The sequence below is a fragment of the Dipodomys ordii genome, unplaced genomic scaffold, assembly GCF_000151885.1.
Source record: "Dipodomys ordii isolate 6190 unplaced genomic scaffold, Dord_2.0 Scaffold41, whole genome shotgun sequence".
NCBI lineage: Eukaryota > Metazoa > Chordata > Mammalia > Rodentia > Heteromyidae > Dipodomys > Dipodomys ordii.
Window position 1 is genome coordinate 1,330,844 of NW_012267257.1, and position 12,744 is coordinate 1,343,587.

Here is a 12,744-nt window from a genome sequence, read left to right on the forward strand (position 1 = left end):
AAATAAATTACTTTGTACTTTTATGTAACTTACTAGGATAACTTGTTGAAGTCCTGCAGCCACTTGCTGTGAGATAAATCTCAACAAGTTAGAGGGAAGCACTAATGAAGAGGATGGATGAGGATAAATATACTTGCATATAGGAAAAGAAAACAAGGCAAGGTTACTAGTTACTCAGAAGGCTCAGATCTGAAGGTGGAAGTTCTGGGCTGAAAAACCTGAAAGCTAACCAGTTAACCAGCAAAAAAAAAAACCCAAAAACAAAAAACAGAAGTGGAGATGTGGTATAAAGCTCTAGCCTTGAATAAAAAATAAGTGAGAGCTCTAGGCCAGAGTTTGAGCCCCAGTACCAGCACAAAAGGAAGGAAGGAAGGATGGATGGATGGAAGGAAGGAAGGAAAGAAAGAAAAAGAAAGGAAGGTAGAAAAGAGGAGTGGAAATAGGGTGAGTCACATCAGGGGTGAGTTTGATCAGGATTCATTCTTTACATGTGTAAATGATATAATGAGACCTCACTGGCACAATTAATGTATGCTAATATTGAAAATTCAACAAGTTGCCAAAAATGTCTTCAAAGAAGACATAAAAGTTGCTGGGAGTTTTTCAGCAGCATGTTGCTGCACAAGGCGGGATGGAGAGCTATACTCTCTACAGAACCTTCCCATGGGGCCAGGAATCCAAGGACGAAAGTTCACTTTTACCAGATCTTACCCCAAGTATGTGGAAACCGGGATACCTGCACCTGCTCCCAGCCAAGATCTCTTCACCAAGTCTCACCTCCAAAGTATCAACTGTACCTTTAATATATACATGCCAGGTCCGTATCTATTCCAGAGGGAACAGATAGGGTGTTGCTGGAAGTGGGACTTTAGTGTTCAGGACGGAGACTGGTCTTCTGTTACTTTGAAAATGTAAACTTAGATAATGATAAATTTAAAATTACTTTGTAGGGCATTAGGAAGATATAAATGTAAGAGGAATAAATATGTTACCTACACATATGTTTGCTTGATTTCTAAACTTTTAAATACATAGACAGTTGCTATTTGGACTGTCACATTGGTGGTATTGCCCTAATTTCCACAAATATTAGGGATAGAGTCTGAGAGAGAAAATACCACCAATAAATCAGTGTGTCCTCTGAGGATTCCCAATGCTGTCTGAGAGGGTCTGTGGAAGAGTACAGATGTGGCCTTCCCACTTCCTGGTCAACCAAGTCCTAGAACTATTGCTCCCCAGTAGGTTCACTGGTATCATCTGGACTCAAGGACTGTTTCCACATTCCCTTGAGCTTTTCCTTTAAAAAAGTACTTTAAAAAAGAAGAGGTAATATTGTACTGTTGGTGGGAATGTAAACTAGTACAACCAATCTGGAAGGAGGCTTGGAGGTTCCTCAAAAAACTAAACATAGACCTTCCCTCTAACTCAGCAATACCACAGCTGGGCATCTACCCAGATCATTACAAGTCAGAGTTCAGTAAAGACACTTGCACATCCATGTTCCATAGCTAAGCTATGGAAATAGCCCAGATGCCCTACAACAGATGAGTGGATTAATAAAATGTTGTATATAAACACAATGGAATTTTACTCATCCATTGGAAAAATAAGATTATGCTATTTGCAGTGAAATGGATAGACTTAGAACAAATCATGCTAAGTGAAGTAAGCCAAGCTCAGAGAAATAAATGGTGCATATTTTCTCTCATGTGAGGAAGCAAAATCTAAAATATAACTTGGCATGATAATCTATACAGGACTGTAGGTATTCACACACTACACACTAAAGGAGGATACCTTTAGGAGAGAAATACAAAGGTGTAAATTCTCTGAACATTTAAAAACACTATCAAAAGGAATTCCAGGAAATGGAAACATGGACTTTTTTTCCTCTGTTGTTGTTGATGATGGTGGTGGAGGTGGTGGTGGTGTTTGTTTTTGCTTCCTGGCTTTTCTCCTGTGGAGGTAGATGGGGGGGCACAGAAAGGGAGGGAGGAAGAATGAATAAATGCAAGCATGCTATTCAGTGTACACTATGTGGAAAATGATCTATGTAACTTGTGGGCAGGGATGAAAGGGGAAAACTAGGGGAAAGTAAAGGAAGGGGTGACATTGTCCAAAAACATTATGTACTTATAACCTGACTTATGAAATAGTAGTCCTTCTCTATAACACATTAATAGAAACAATAAGCCTGCACTGGCAGTTCATTCCTGTAATCCTAGCTACTCAGGAAGCTGAGATCTGAGGATTGTGGTTCAAAGTCAGCCCAGGCATGAAAGACCCTTATCTCTAATAAAGCACTTAGAAAACCGGAAGTGGTGCTGTGGTTCAAGTGGTAGAGCACTCGCCTTGAGCTGAAGAGCTGAAAGACAGCACCCAAGCCCAGAGTTCAAGCCAAAAGACCGACAAAAAAAAAAAAGTAACAATAAAATGTTTAAAGAAAGGGAAGAGGTAAAAACAGTCTCATAGGGCTGGGAAGGTGGCTCAGTGGTAGAGCACTTGCCTTGCATGCATGAGGCCCTGGGTTCGATTCCTCAGCACCACATAAGCAGAAAAAAAAAAGTCGGAAGTGGCACTGTGGCTCAAGTGGTAGAGAGTTAGCCTTGAGCTGAAGAGCTCCGATAGCACCCAGGCCCAGAGTTCAGGCCCATGACCAGACCCCCCAAAAACAGTCTCATAGTCTCATAGTGTGCTACCTTTGTAGAGAAATACATGCATTACCTCTGGAAGGGAGTAAAAGAAACTGATGGTAAATTGAACCAGTAGGCAATCCCCTTAGTGGGTGAATCACCTGGAAAGGAGGCTTTTTTTGGGGGGAGTGGGGTCCAGTTGTGAGGCCTGAACTCGGGCCTGGGCGCTGTCCCTCAGCTCTTCAGCTCAAGGCTAGTGCTCTGTCAGCTCTTCAGCTCAAGGCTAGCGTTCTACCACTTGAGCCACAGCACCACTTCCGGCTTTTTTCTTTTTGCATATGTCGTGCTGAAGAATCGAACCCAGAGCCTCAGGCCAGCAAGGCAAGCGCTTTACCACTGAGCCACCTTCCCAGCCCAAAAGGAGGCTTATATTGTGTATTTAACTATACTGTGGGGGCAATCTATGTGTATGTCTACCTATCCATCTAATCTTATGCATGTATTCTCTATTCAGAATGAGAAAGGAGAAGGAGGAAGAGCAAGACAAATTATTTTAAAGGGGGCTGGGAAGGTGGCTCAGTGGTAGAGCGCTTGCCTTGCATGCATGAGGCCCTGGGTTCGATTCCTCAGCACCACATAACGTCCTTTCTCAGGACGTTGCTCCAGCTGCTCCTCACAGTGCCAAGGCTGAGCCTGTGGCTGTGAAGCCTCACTCACATAATGGGACTAGAAGGCAAAAGAGCACTGTCATGGTCTCTCTGCCACAAATCAGCTGTGTGGCCCCAAGCAAAGCAAAAGCTGAGGCTCAAGTGGTAGAGCACTAGTCTACAGCTGAAGAGCTGAGGGACAGCTCCCAGGCCCAGAGTTCAGGCCCCATGACCGACAAAAAAAATAAAAATAAAAATAAAAAATATATATATATATATGTTTTAAAGTAGCCACAGCTACCAATTAACAAACACAACTTGACTTTCTTGGTGTGCATTTCTTAGAGTAACTGTCCCTGAGCTTCTTTTACTCAAGACTAGCACACTAGCATTTGAACCACAGCACCACTTCCCTAGTCAGCCCCATTTTATAAAATGAAAGGCAGAGCAAGAAATTCTGCTCTCCAGAAACAAGTACTGTTCATTTTTTCCTAGGATTCCTTGTAGTCTTTTCCCCACAAACTTTTCAAAAACATAGTTGAGATCATACTTAATATATAATTTTATGATTCACCTCTTTTTTTGGCTAACTGTTACATCAAATATTTTCTCATGTCCCTAAAAACTCTTCTTAAAGAAAAGTTCTTGTTAAATAATGTACTGTTCTAAGGATATCTTATAAGTTATTTAACCATTCCTTATTGTTGGATATTCAGATTGTTTTGCAGGGTTGTTTTATTGTTTTACTGTGGTAAATCCACAGTAAATATAATTGCTTAAGATTTTTCATCTGTATTTTTGTTTATTTCCTTAAGACAGATTTCTAGTACAGAAATCACTGGGACATAGGGGACTGACGCATTTGAAGACTCCTGAGACATATGATAAAATTCCTTTCTCAGGACGTTGCTCCAGCTGCTCCTTGGAGTGCCAAGAGCTGAGCCTGCGGCTGTGAAGCCTCACTCACAGAATGGGACTAGAAGGCAAAAGAGCACTGTCATGGTCTCTCTGCCACAAAGCAGCTGTGTGGCCCCAAGCAAAGCAAAAGCTAAAACGCACTAATAATGATATAACAATGTATAAACTTTACATGACTTTTAAAATTGCTTCAATATGTTGTTTTTATTGTTTTGCTTATTTTGAACCTCGCAATCACCCCCCATCAAACAAGGCTCAGAATGGTTAAATGATTTTTCCAGAATGACCAGCTGGTAAATGACATGAATCATACTGCTGCTGGCTCACATTTAGGAATAATTTCCATTAGCTCATTTTACCTCCTATCCCTTGTCATGTAATTGCTGTGGAACGAAGGCAGGGATAGTCTCAGTTCTTCTCAAACTTTAGTATGCACACATCTCCTGGAAACCTTGTTACAATGCAAGTTGTAATCATAGGTGAAGGTAGAGCCGCAGACTACTAATTTCTAACAAGCTCCTAATGATACAATGCTACTGGTCTGTGAAACTCACTTTGAACAACAAGGTATAAGACTGCCTTTTAAATTCTTTTTAATTATTGCATATCTCTGTATTGTCACCTAAGACCAAATTCCACAATATTTAGAAGCCATGTTTCATATAGACCTACCAGATTTCAGAATGTATATATGAGTGGATGAAGGTCAGTAACTGCTCACAGTCTGGATTGTGTAGCTTTCTGCCATAATTTCAAATAATTAAGCTTTAAAAATAAAAGCTTAGATACATGTAATGAAGAAGTTGTTCAAAGTTAAGAGAACAAATACAGGACCAACCAGGTACTGAGTAATATTTAACTGGGGAGGCAAAAGCTTTCCCCAGAGAATACGGGGTATGTGATAAAATAGTGGCCAGTAAGACATCCCAGACAAGGGTCGTAGCCTTAAGAAGACAAAGGAAATAGGAAGGAGTTAAATGTTTCGGGGACACTGAATAGACTCATTGGGGAGGAATGCATATAATTCATGTGGAGAGATAAGTGTGGAAGTGCAACTCCAGGCCAGATTTTTATAGCCTGTGGATTCCTGGTTGAATTTAGACCTTTATCTAGTAGTCCACAAGCATGTGCCACTAACACTTCTGAGCAAAAGAGTGCTGTGATGAAATGGCATCAGGAGGATACGTTTTCAGAGGGAGTAACTGCAATGTGCAAAGGCCAACACCATCTTTGGGTTTAAAGAAACATTAACAGGTACCAAAACGAACAGGTATGGATTGTGAGGAAGGAAAAGTAATTGATTGATCATATTGGCTAGCTGCTTATGGCCTGTGGTGGAAGAGTTTATAGTGAATCTCTGAGGTTTGACTAATGATAGGAAGGGGATGATGATACCATTAGTAAAAACAAGACATCATGAAACTTGGGGACTTAAAACCATTTCCTCCAGATAATCAAAACTGGGCCAACCAATTCTATATCCTTACATAAGACAACTTTGTCCTTGTTTTATGATTACTAGCTAAAATTATGTTTATATAGATAGCTGGCAGGCTTACAATTGATTTTTTAGGAATGTTGTATGTGTGTATATTTCTGCCTCCTCTCTACCCATCATTACAACTGTCATTGGTAAACACAGCTCTCTAAGAGTAGAGAGGTAAATTTACATGCTGGGATCAGGGCCAAACTAAGGCCTCTGTGGGGTTCAGAGGAAGGGTGGCACTGAGCAGAAAACTCTGGCATGTTGCTGACTCTCCACAGTTATACACTTCTAAAAACACCCATGTATTTCTGATTTCATTATGACTTACTTTACTCCTCTAGGAACATCTTTGCTAGATCCTGATATTCTTTTCCCACTGAATTCAGTTCACAAATGCACAGGCTTCGTTGTCTTACAGAGAGGTTTGAGTGTCCTTAGAATAGCACAGTTATTTGCAGACCTTTGTACACCTTTGGCAGCCTCTTCTCACAGAGCTTGTGGGAGGAAGAAGCCCAGACATGCGTGTGATTTTCTCCCGGTGCATCAACACACCCCATTGTCTTTAACAGTGGTTTGACATCATGCCACAATTGTAAGGTATTTTGGAAAGTTCTGAGATGTATTCATAGTTCTTGCAGTAGAGACAGAAGATTTTCTAATTAAAATAAAGGCAATCATAGAAATGTATTTTTGAAAAGGAGGTGGGTCTCTTAAAAGCCAAATTGTTCTCAATGAATTCCAATGGAGATACCTCGATATGTTTTTTCTTCTCACTTCTTATCATATAGCTCAGTAAGCAAGAATTTGTGGAACACCCACTCTAGTCAGAGCAAATAATAGGATTGCCATTGTTTAAGGTTCAAATCAAGTTGCTAACTCCATAAGTCCAATAAAGGAATATGTCATTTCCATTTTGTAACAGCCATCTGTTAATATCGATGTTAGAATTATGTGGCATTAATCCCGCAGCAATGGCTCATGCCTGTAATCTTAGTTACTCCAAGTAGTGCTCAAAGTGATAGAGTACTAGCCTTGAGCTTAAAAGCTCAAAGAGAATGCCCAGGCCCTGAGTTCAAGCTCTAAAACCAGCACCAAAATTTAAAAAAAAAGATGTGGCTTAATAGGGCATGGTTTATCAGAAGTCTGCAATTGACTATCAAATGAATGTGAATATGATACAAAACTACTAAGGAAAGAATTTCTCTATCCCTTGCCTTCTCCAGCTTCTGGCTGAGCAGTTTTAGAGGTGGAAAGATGTGCAAAGTCTCAGGCACACAATGCAGCATTACCATCTAGCACAGGAGAGATGAGTAATAAACTCTCAGGATAATGTTTTTCTTTTTGGCTATATAAAAACCAGCTGTAGCTGGGTGCTTGTAGCTCATGTCTGTAATCCTAGACACTCAGGAGGCTCAGACCTGAGGATCGTGGTTCAAAGCCAGCCTGTCAAAAAGTCCCTATGAGACGCTTAGCTCCAAAGAACCACTCAAAAAATGGAAGTAGAGCTGTGACTCAAATTGGTAGAGCACTAGCCTTGAGCAAAAGACCTCAGGGACAACACTCAGACCCTGAGTTCAAGCCCAATGACCCCTACCACCACCAACAACAAAAAAAGCAAAGCCTGGCCTTGGTTTCTATTACTCTTCTCAGTCATTTCTTGAGCCAGGAAGCCTGCTATAGGCAAAGAAATTAGTTACGATACCTCTTCAGTCACAGACTTAGTTTAATAATAGACAACTGATAGGAAACAAGTGATTGTTTCAACCAGTCACTCATCAGGAAAGTGCCTCAAGCTAAGTAAATGCCCCACACTTGTGTAAGAATAAACCCTCAGAAGGAAGATAGGGCTATGCAGGAAGCTAGCTGGATTTCAGTAGTTAACCAAGCTGTTCCTCATGATCTTTTTGAAGTACATTTTTTGGGGGTAAAAGTTTCTTACCTGTGAGACCAACTGGGTGCCTTAAAATGTCACTTCATCTTGACATTCTTCATGAGGACGAAAGCTTGGTTATTAGCTGCGTGCAAACACAAGCTGAGGGGGAGAATCTAGAAGAATCACTGGATGACTTGGACTTGTAGTAATTAGGAGCCCATTTCCTTTGTTTCACTTTGAATAAATGGGTTAAAATGGACATGGACTAAATAACTTGGGTTGCTTCAAGGTCTGCATGTATGGTCTGGAATAGTTTTCCAACTCTTTCAAAATATCAGATTTACTAAGTTTTATACAGTTAAAATGTCATTGGAAAGTGATACAGCTTTTACTTATGCTCATAAATTAAACCCACTAGCCTCAAGCCTCAAACCTCAAACTATTCATTTATATGTCCTCAGGAATGTGGTGTAAAACATACATGAATATATCCTTAGTTGATATTTTTCCAATATTAGGTGTACCATTGAATGTAGTCTCAGCATCAATGACAAATTGTACTATTTTTTAATGTGAAATTTTACTGAGATACCTGTAGGTTTCCTCTTTTGTAAAAAATAACTTAGTAAAATCTCTGGTATGCTTTCTCCAGGTTTTCTCAGCAGTAATGTTGTTGGAAATTATGGTGCAATATCACAATCAAGATACTGATATTAATGTCATCCAATGAATTTATTCAGATTTCCCCATCTTGACTCAGGCACATGTGTTTGTGTGTATATTTACACAATGTGTTACACAGTGTATTTACCTGAGTAGGTTTGTATAACTACTACTCAGTCAAGATATAGAACAGTTTCATCATCACGAAGATCCCTTGTGCATTACACCATCAGTTCCCCATGTAGATTGGAACCAGTTTTAGGAACAAGGATCTCTTTAGGTTGCCTAGGCTGGACCCTAACTCCTGGACTCACGTGATCCTCCTCCTCAGCTTCTCAAGTATCTGGGACCAGTGACACCTGTCCAGCACCCACTCAAGATTTTATTTAGTGCTTGTAAAGGGCCTTGTGAGATAGTCATTCTTGTCTCTATTTTTATGAGGCAACAGACCTTCAGAGAAATGAAATACAAAAAAAATAGTATTTGCCAGAGTAACACACTAACAGGTTCAAACTGAAATACAAAACAAAAAGTGGCAATGGAGCATACTCCGTCAGAAAGAATGGCATCACCCCATTCATAAGGGAATGGAAAGACTTGGAAAAAAATCATATTAAGTGAAGTAAGCCAGGCCCAAAGAAACATAGATCCCATGGTTTCCCTCATTTGTAATAATTAGTATATGTCTAGGATAGTCCTAGCAGATGAGCAGAATAGCTCAATAGCTATGTACATATGACCATATAAGATGATGCTAAGCGAAATGAACTCCAAGACATGGGAACAGGAAGTTTTTCTTTGGTGTTGTTTGGTTTTCAATGTACCATGTGATTTCTTTTTTCTTTTGTGTTTTTTTTATTTCCTATGGTTTATCACCCGTTGTCACTTTGTTTGAATTTGGTACCTTGGGTATTGTATATACATTTATCTGACTTAGGAAAGGGAAGGGGAACAACAAAATGGTGAGACAAAGGACAAAGGGTGAACCTACGCCACAGCACTACTCACAAGACAATATATAGGAAATGAACTGTAAAACTTGGCGGGAGGGGTGGAGCTGGGGGGGGGAGACAAAGTGGGAGAAAAGGAGGGAGTGGGTAACAAGAAATGTACTTCGACAAGAAATGTATTTACTACCTTATGCATGAAACTGTAAGCCCTCTGTATATCACATGGACAATAAAATTAAGTTAAAACAACCACTCGAAACCCATGCTTTTCCACAGCAGCAAATGAGTACGACTGGTCCAGTTAGAGCAATGGACTGGTTGTTAAACTATATTTTTTTCAACTTCATCTCAGTCTTCACTGCTTCATATTTAAATCACAATTCTCTTGTTGTCTGTCTCCTTGGTTGTTCCTGCCATTGGTGGGGTAGGGGGGATGGAAGTAGGTGCTAGGAACAAAGTATGTGTTCCTTCCCATTGGCTTCTTGTGCGTCATTCTGAATAGCTATTGACTCAGGCAGTGGAAGATCCTTCTAATAATAATTGATGCCAGCGTGAAGATTATCCATAGTCCCCAAACTAGCCTTACTGCAGCTCTCAGTGGTACCACCACTATCCAGCTATCTGGCTCCCTAACCTGAGTCATAGGCCATCAGGCAGACAGCATCTTAGATCTTCTAGCTCGATTCCCAGGGCTTGAACTTTCAATAATCCAGCCTGTTCCCTTAATTACACCTAAATTACTTCCTGTGTAGTCCTTCTATGGTATCGCAATGCTTATTTTTGCCTTTTCAATCCTCTACTACTTGGTAAACTCTCTCTCTCTCTCTCTCTCCCTCTCTCTCCCTCTGTGTTTTAGTGGTTACTAGGGTTAAAACCTAGAGCCTTGTACATACCCAGTAAAGCACTCTAGCATTGAACTACATTTCCACTCCAGCAATACTTCATATTGAATATTATCTTTTAAAATAGTTGATATGGTTTCTGTCTCCTAGTTGGAGACAGTTGAGTGACTACATCATAATGTGGAAATTTATTTGCATGACTGACCAAAAATGTAGCAAAAGCATCTACTCTAGAAAAGAAGATCTGTAATTATGTTGGGGAAAAAACTAAAACTCATAAATCAAGCAGCACATGACTGCATGCATGACTTTCAGTGTCTAACTGGCATTGCCTAAGAGACCTACTCACATACCACATCACAGTGAAATGAACCTTCATCTCACTTACTAGTTATTGCTTAGAGTCCACACGGTGAGCTTACATATAAACCAGTAGAATTGTAGGTGGCAAATTACTTTCCTAAAGTTTGTAGATGATTTACAAATTGACTTAGAAAATGGAATTCTAAAGGTTACTATTACTCTATGGGACATTAGACAGGTGTGTTTAAGTTTTTCGCTTTTTAGAAGTTTTAGGTTGCTAATAAACTAAGCACCTGTTCTATTTATAGACAGTTCCTATTTATCCTGTGTTCTACTTCATGCTGCAGTTTCCCCTACTATTCATATCTTGGGTTTAGTGGAGTACATTTTTATAATTGATGAACCAATATGGTTACAGCTTTATTAACTAACATCTACAAATGACATAATATATTACATTTATTGTAGTGCTCTCTGGGTTATAACAAACATAATGTCATGTGTCTACCATTACAGTGTCATACAGAACAGGTGTCATACAGAATAGGTTTCACTGCCCTAAAAGTTCCCTGTGACTCAGGAACCTATTCTCTCCACCCTGAACTCTTGGCAGTCACTAATCTTTTTATTGTCACTATAGTTTTGCCTTTTCCAGAATATCATATAGTTTAAATAATATTATATGGCCATTTTAGACTGGCTTTTTCACTTAGCACTATGTACTGAAGATTCATGCTAGACATAGTTGTACATGCCCATAATTCCAGCTGTTCAGGAAGTGGAGACAGGAGGACTATGAATTTGAGGCAGGCAGATAAAGTGAATGAGATCCTATCACAGAAACAAAACAGAAAAACAAAAGGGCTTGGGTATATGACTCAGAGGTAATTTTCAAGCATGAGGGCCTGGGTTTATTCTCCAGAACAACAAAAGCAGTTGGATAAGAAAGAGTAATGGAGAGGTGAACATTTTTTAAAAATTAAGAAAATAGAGTAGAGCACTAACCTTGAGCACAAAAGCTCAGGGACAGTGCCCAGTTCCTGAGTTCAAGCCCCAGGACCAGAACTAAAAAGATAAATGACAAATAAAACAGCATAAAAGGAGAAGATTCTTCTATCTCAGGGCTGGGAATGTAGCTCAGTAGTAGAGCATTCACAAGGCCTTGGTTTGAGCCCCAAGCACCTCAGAATAGAAAATGGGGAGGAGGAAGAGAAGAAAAAGAGGAAGAGAAAAGGAGGAGGAAAGATGAAGATTCTTCCATATCTATTTGTGCTTTGATACTTCTTTTCCCTTTCCTTCTTTCCTTTTTTTAATATTGAATATGATTTCCTTGTATGACTACATTACAATTGGTTTTGCCCTTATCAAGGGACATACTGGTTGCATTCAGCTTTTGGAATTTATACATCACAGTGCTGTATATTTTCATGTTCATGTTTTTATATGGATATGTTTACAGCTCATTTGGGAAAATTTCCAGAAGCATAATTGCTGGATTATTTGGTAACTATAATTACCTTTGTTAGAAATGGCTGATTGGTTTGTTAAGTGACTATATGGTTTACATTCTCATCAATGGCTTTTCTTTGCTAAATCTAATTTAGCACTCTTATTTTTTAGATCCTTTGTATCCCATATACATATCTCAGATAGATAGATGGATAGATAGATAGATAGATAGCTATTGTACAGATATATAGATTATATATTCTCAGTCTTTGGAATTCTCCTAGGGAGAATTTTCCTAGGGAACATACCATCTTGATGGCACCCCATTAACAAGGTAAACAAACAAATGTTTGTTTACTTAAATGTCTACTTTTAATGTTTCTGTTAAGGATCTTAAATGTTTCTGTTAAGGATCTTGTTTTTCACTTTCTAAAAATGAGACTGACAATAGCTTACTATTTTTCTCACAGGGAAGATGATGATCCAAGTAATCTATTATAGGAAGTCAATGTTTTCAACATTTTTCTAGTTGTGTTAATGATTTTACAGTAACACTGAGACTTCCTAACTCATAGGTAAACTGGCCCAACACTTTAATGTTTTACTGTTGTAAAAGAGCATCCAGAGTACATTCCAGTGAACTGATCCACAGATTCATTTAAAAATATTTCAAGATGGAAACTAATTACTGGCTAACTGCTAATCACTTTTGTATAAATCTTATAACTTAGAATTTCAAGTCCAAATATATATATCTGGTTATGGGGCTTGAACTCAGGGCCTAGGCTCTGTCCCTGAGCCTCTTTGTGCTCAAGGCTAGCATTCTACCACTTGAGCCCCAGTGCCACTTCCAGTTTGTTTTTTTGTTGTTGTTGTTGTTGGGTTTTTTTGGGTCCGGTCGTGGGGCCTGAACTCTGGGCCTGGGTGCTGTCCCTCAGCTCTTCAGCTCAAGGCTAGCGCTCTACCACTTGAGCCACAGC

The 12,744-nt window shown here is 39.5% G+C and overlaps 1 pseudogene; it reads left to right on the plus strand.

Moving 5' to 3' along the window:
- Positions 1 to 631: 631 nt before the first annotated feature.
- Positions 632 to 12,744, plus strand: part of LOC105987291 — a 15,396-nt pseudogene continuing 3,283 nt past the window's right edge.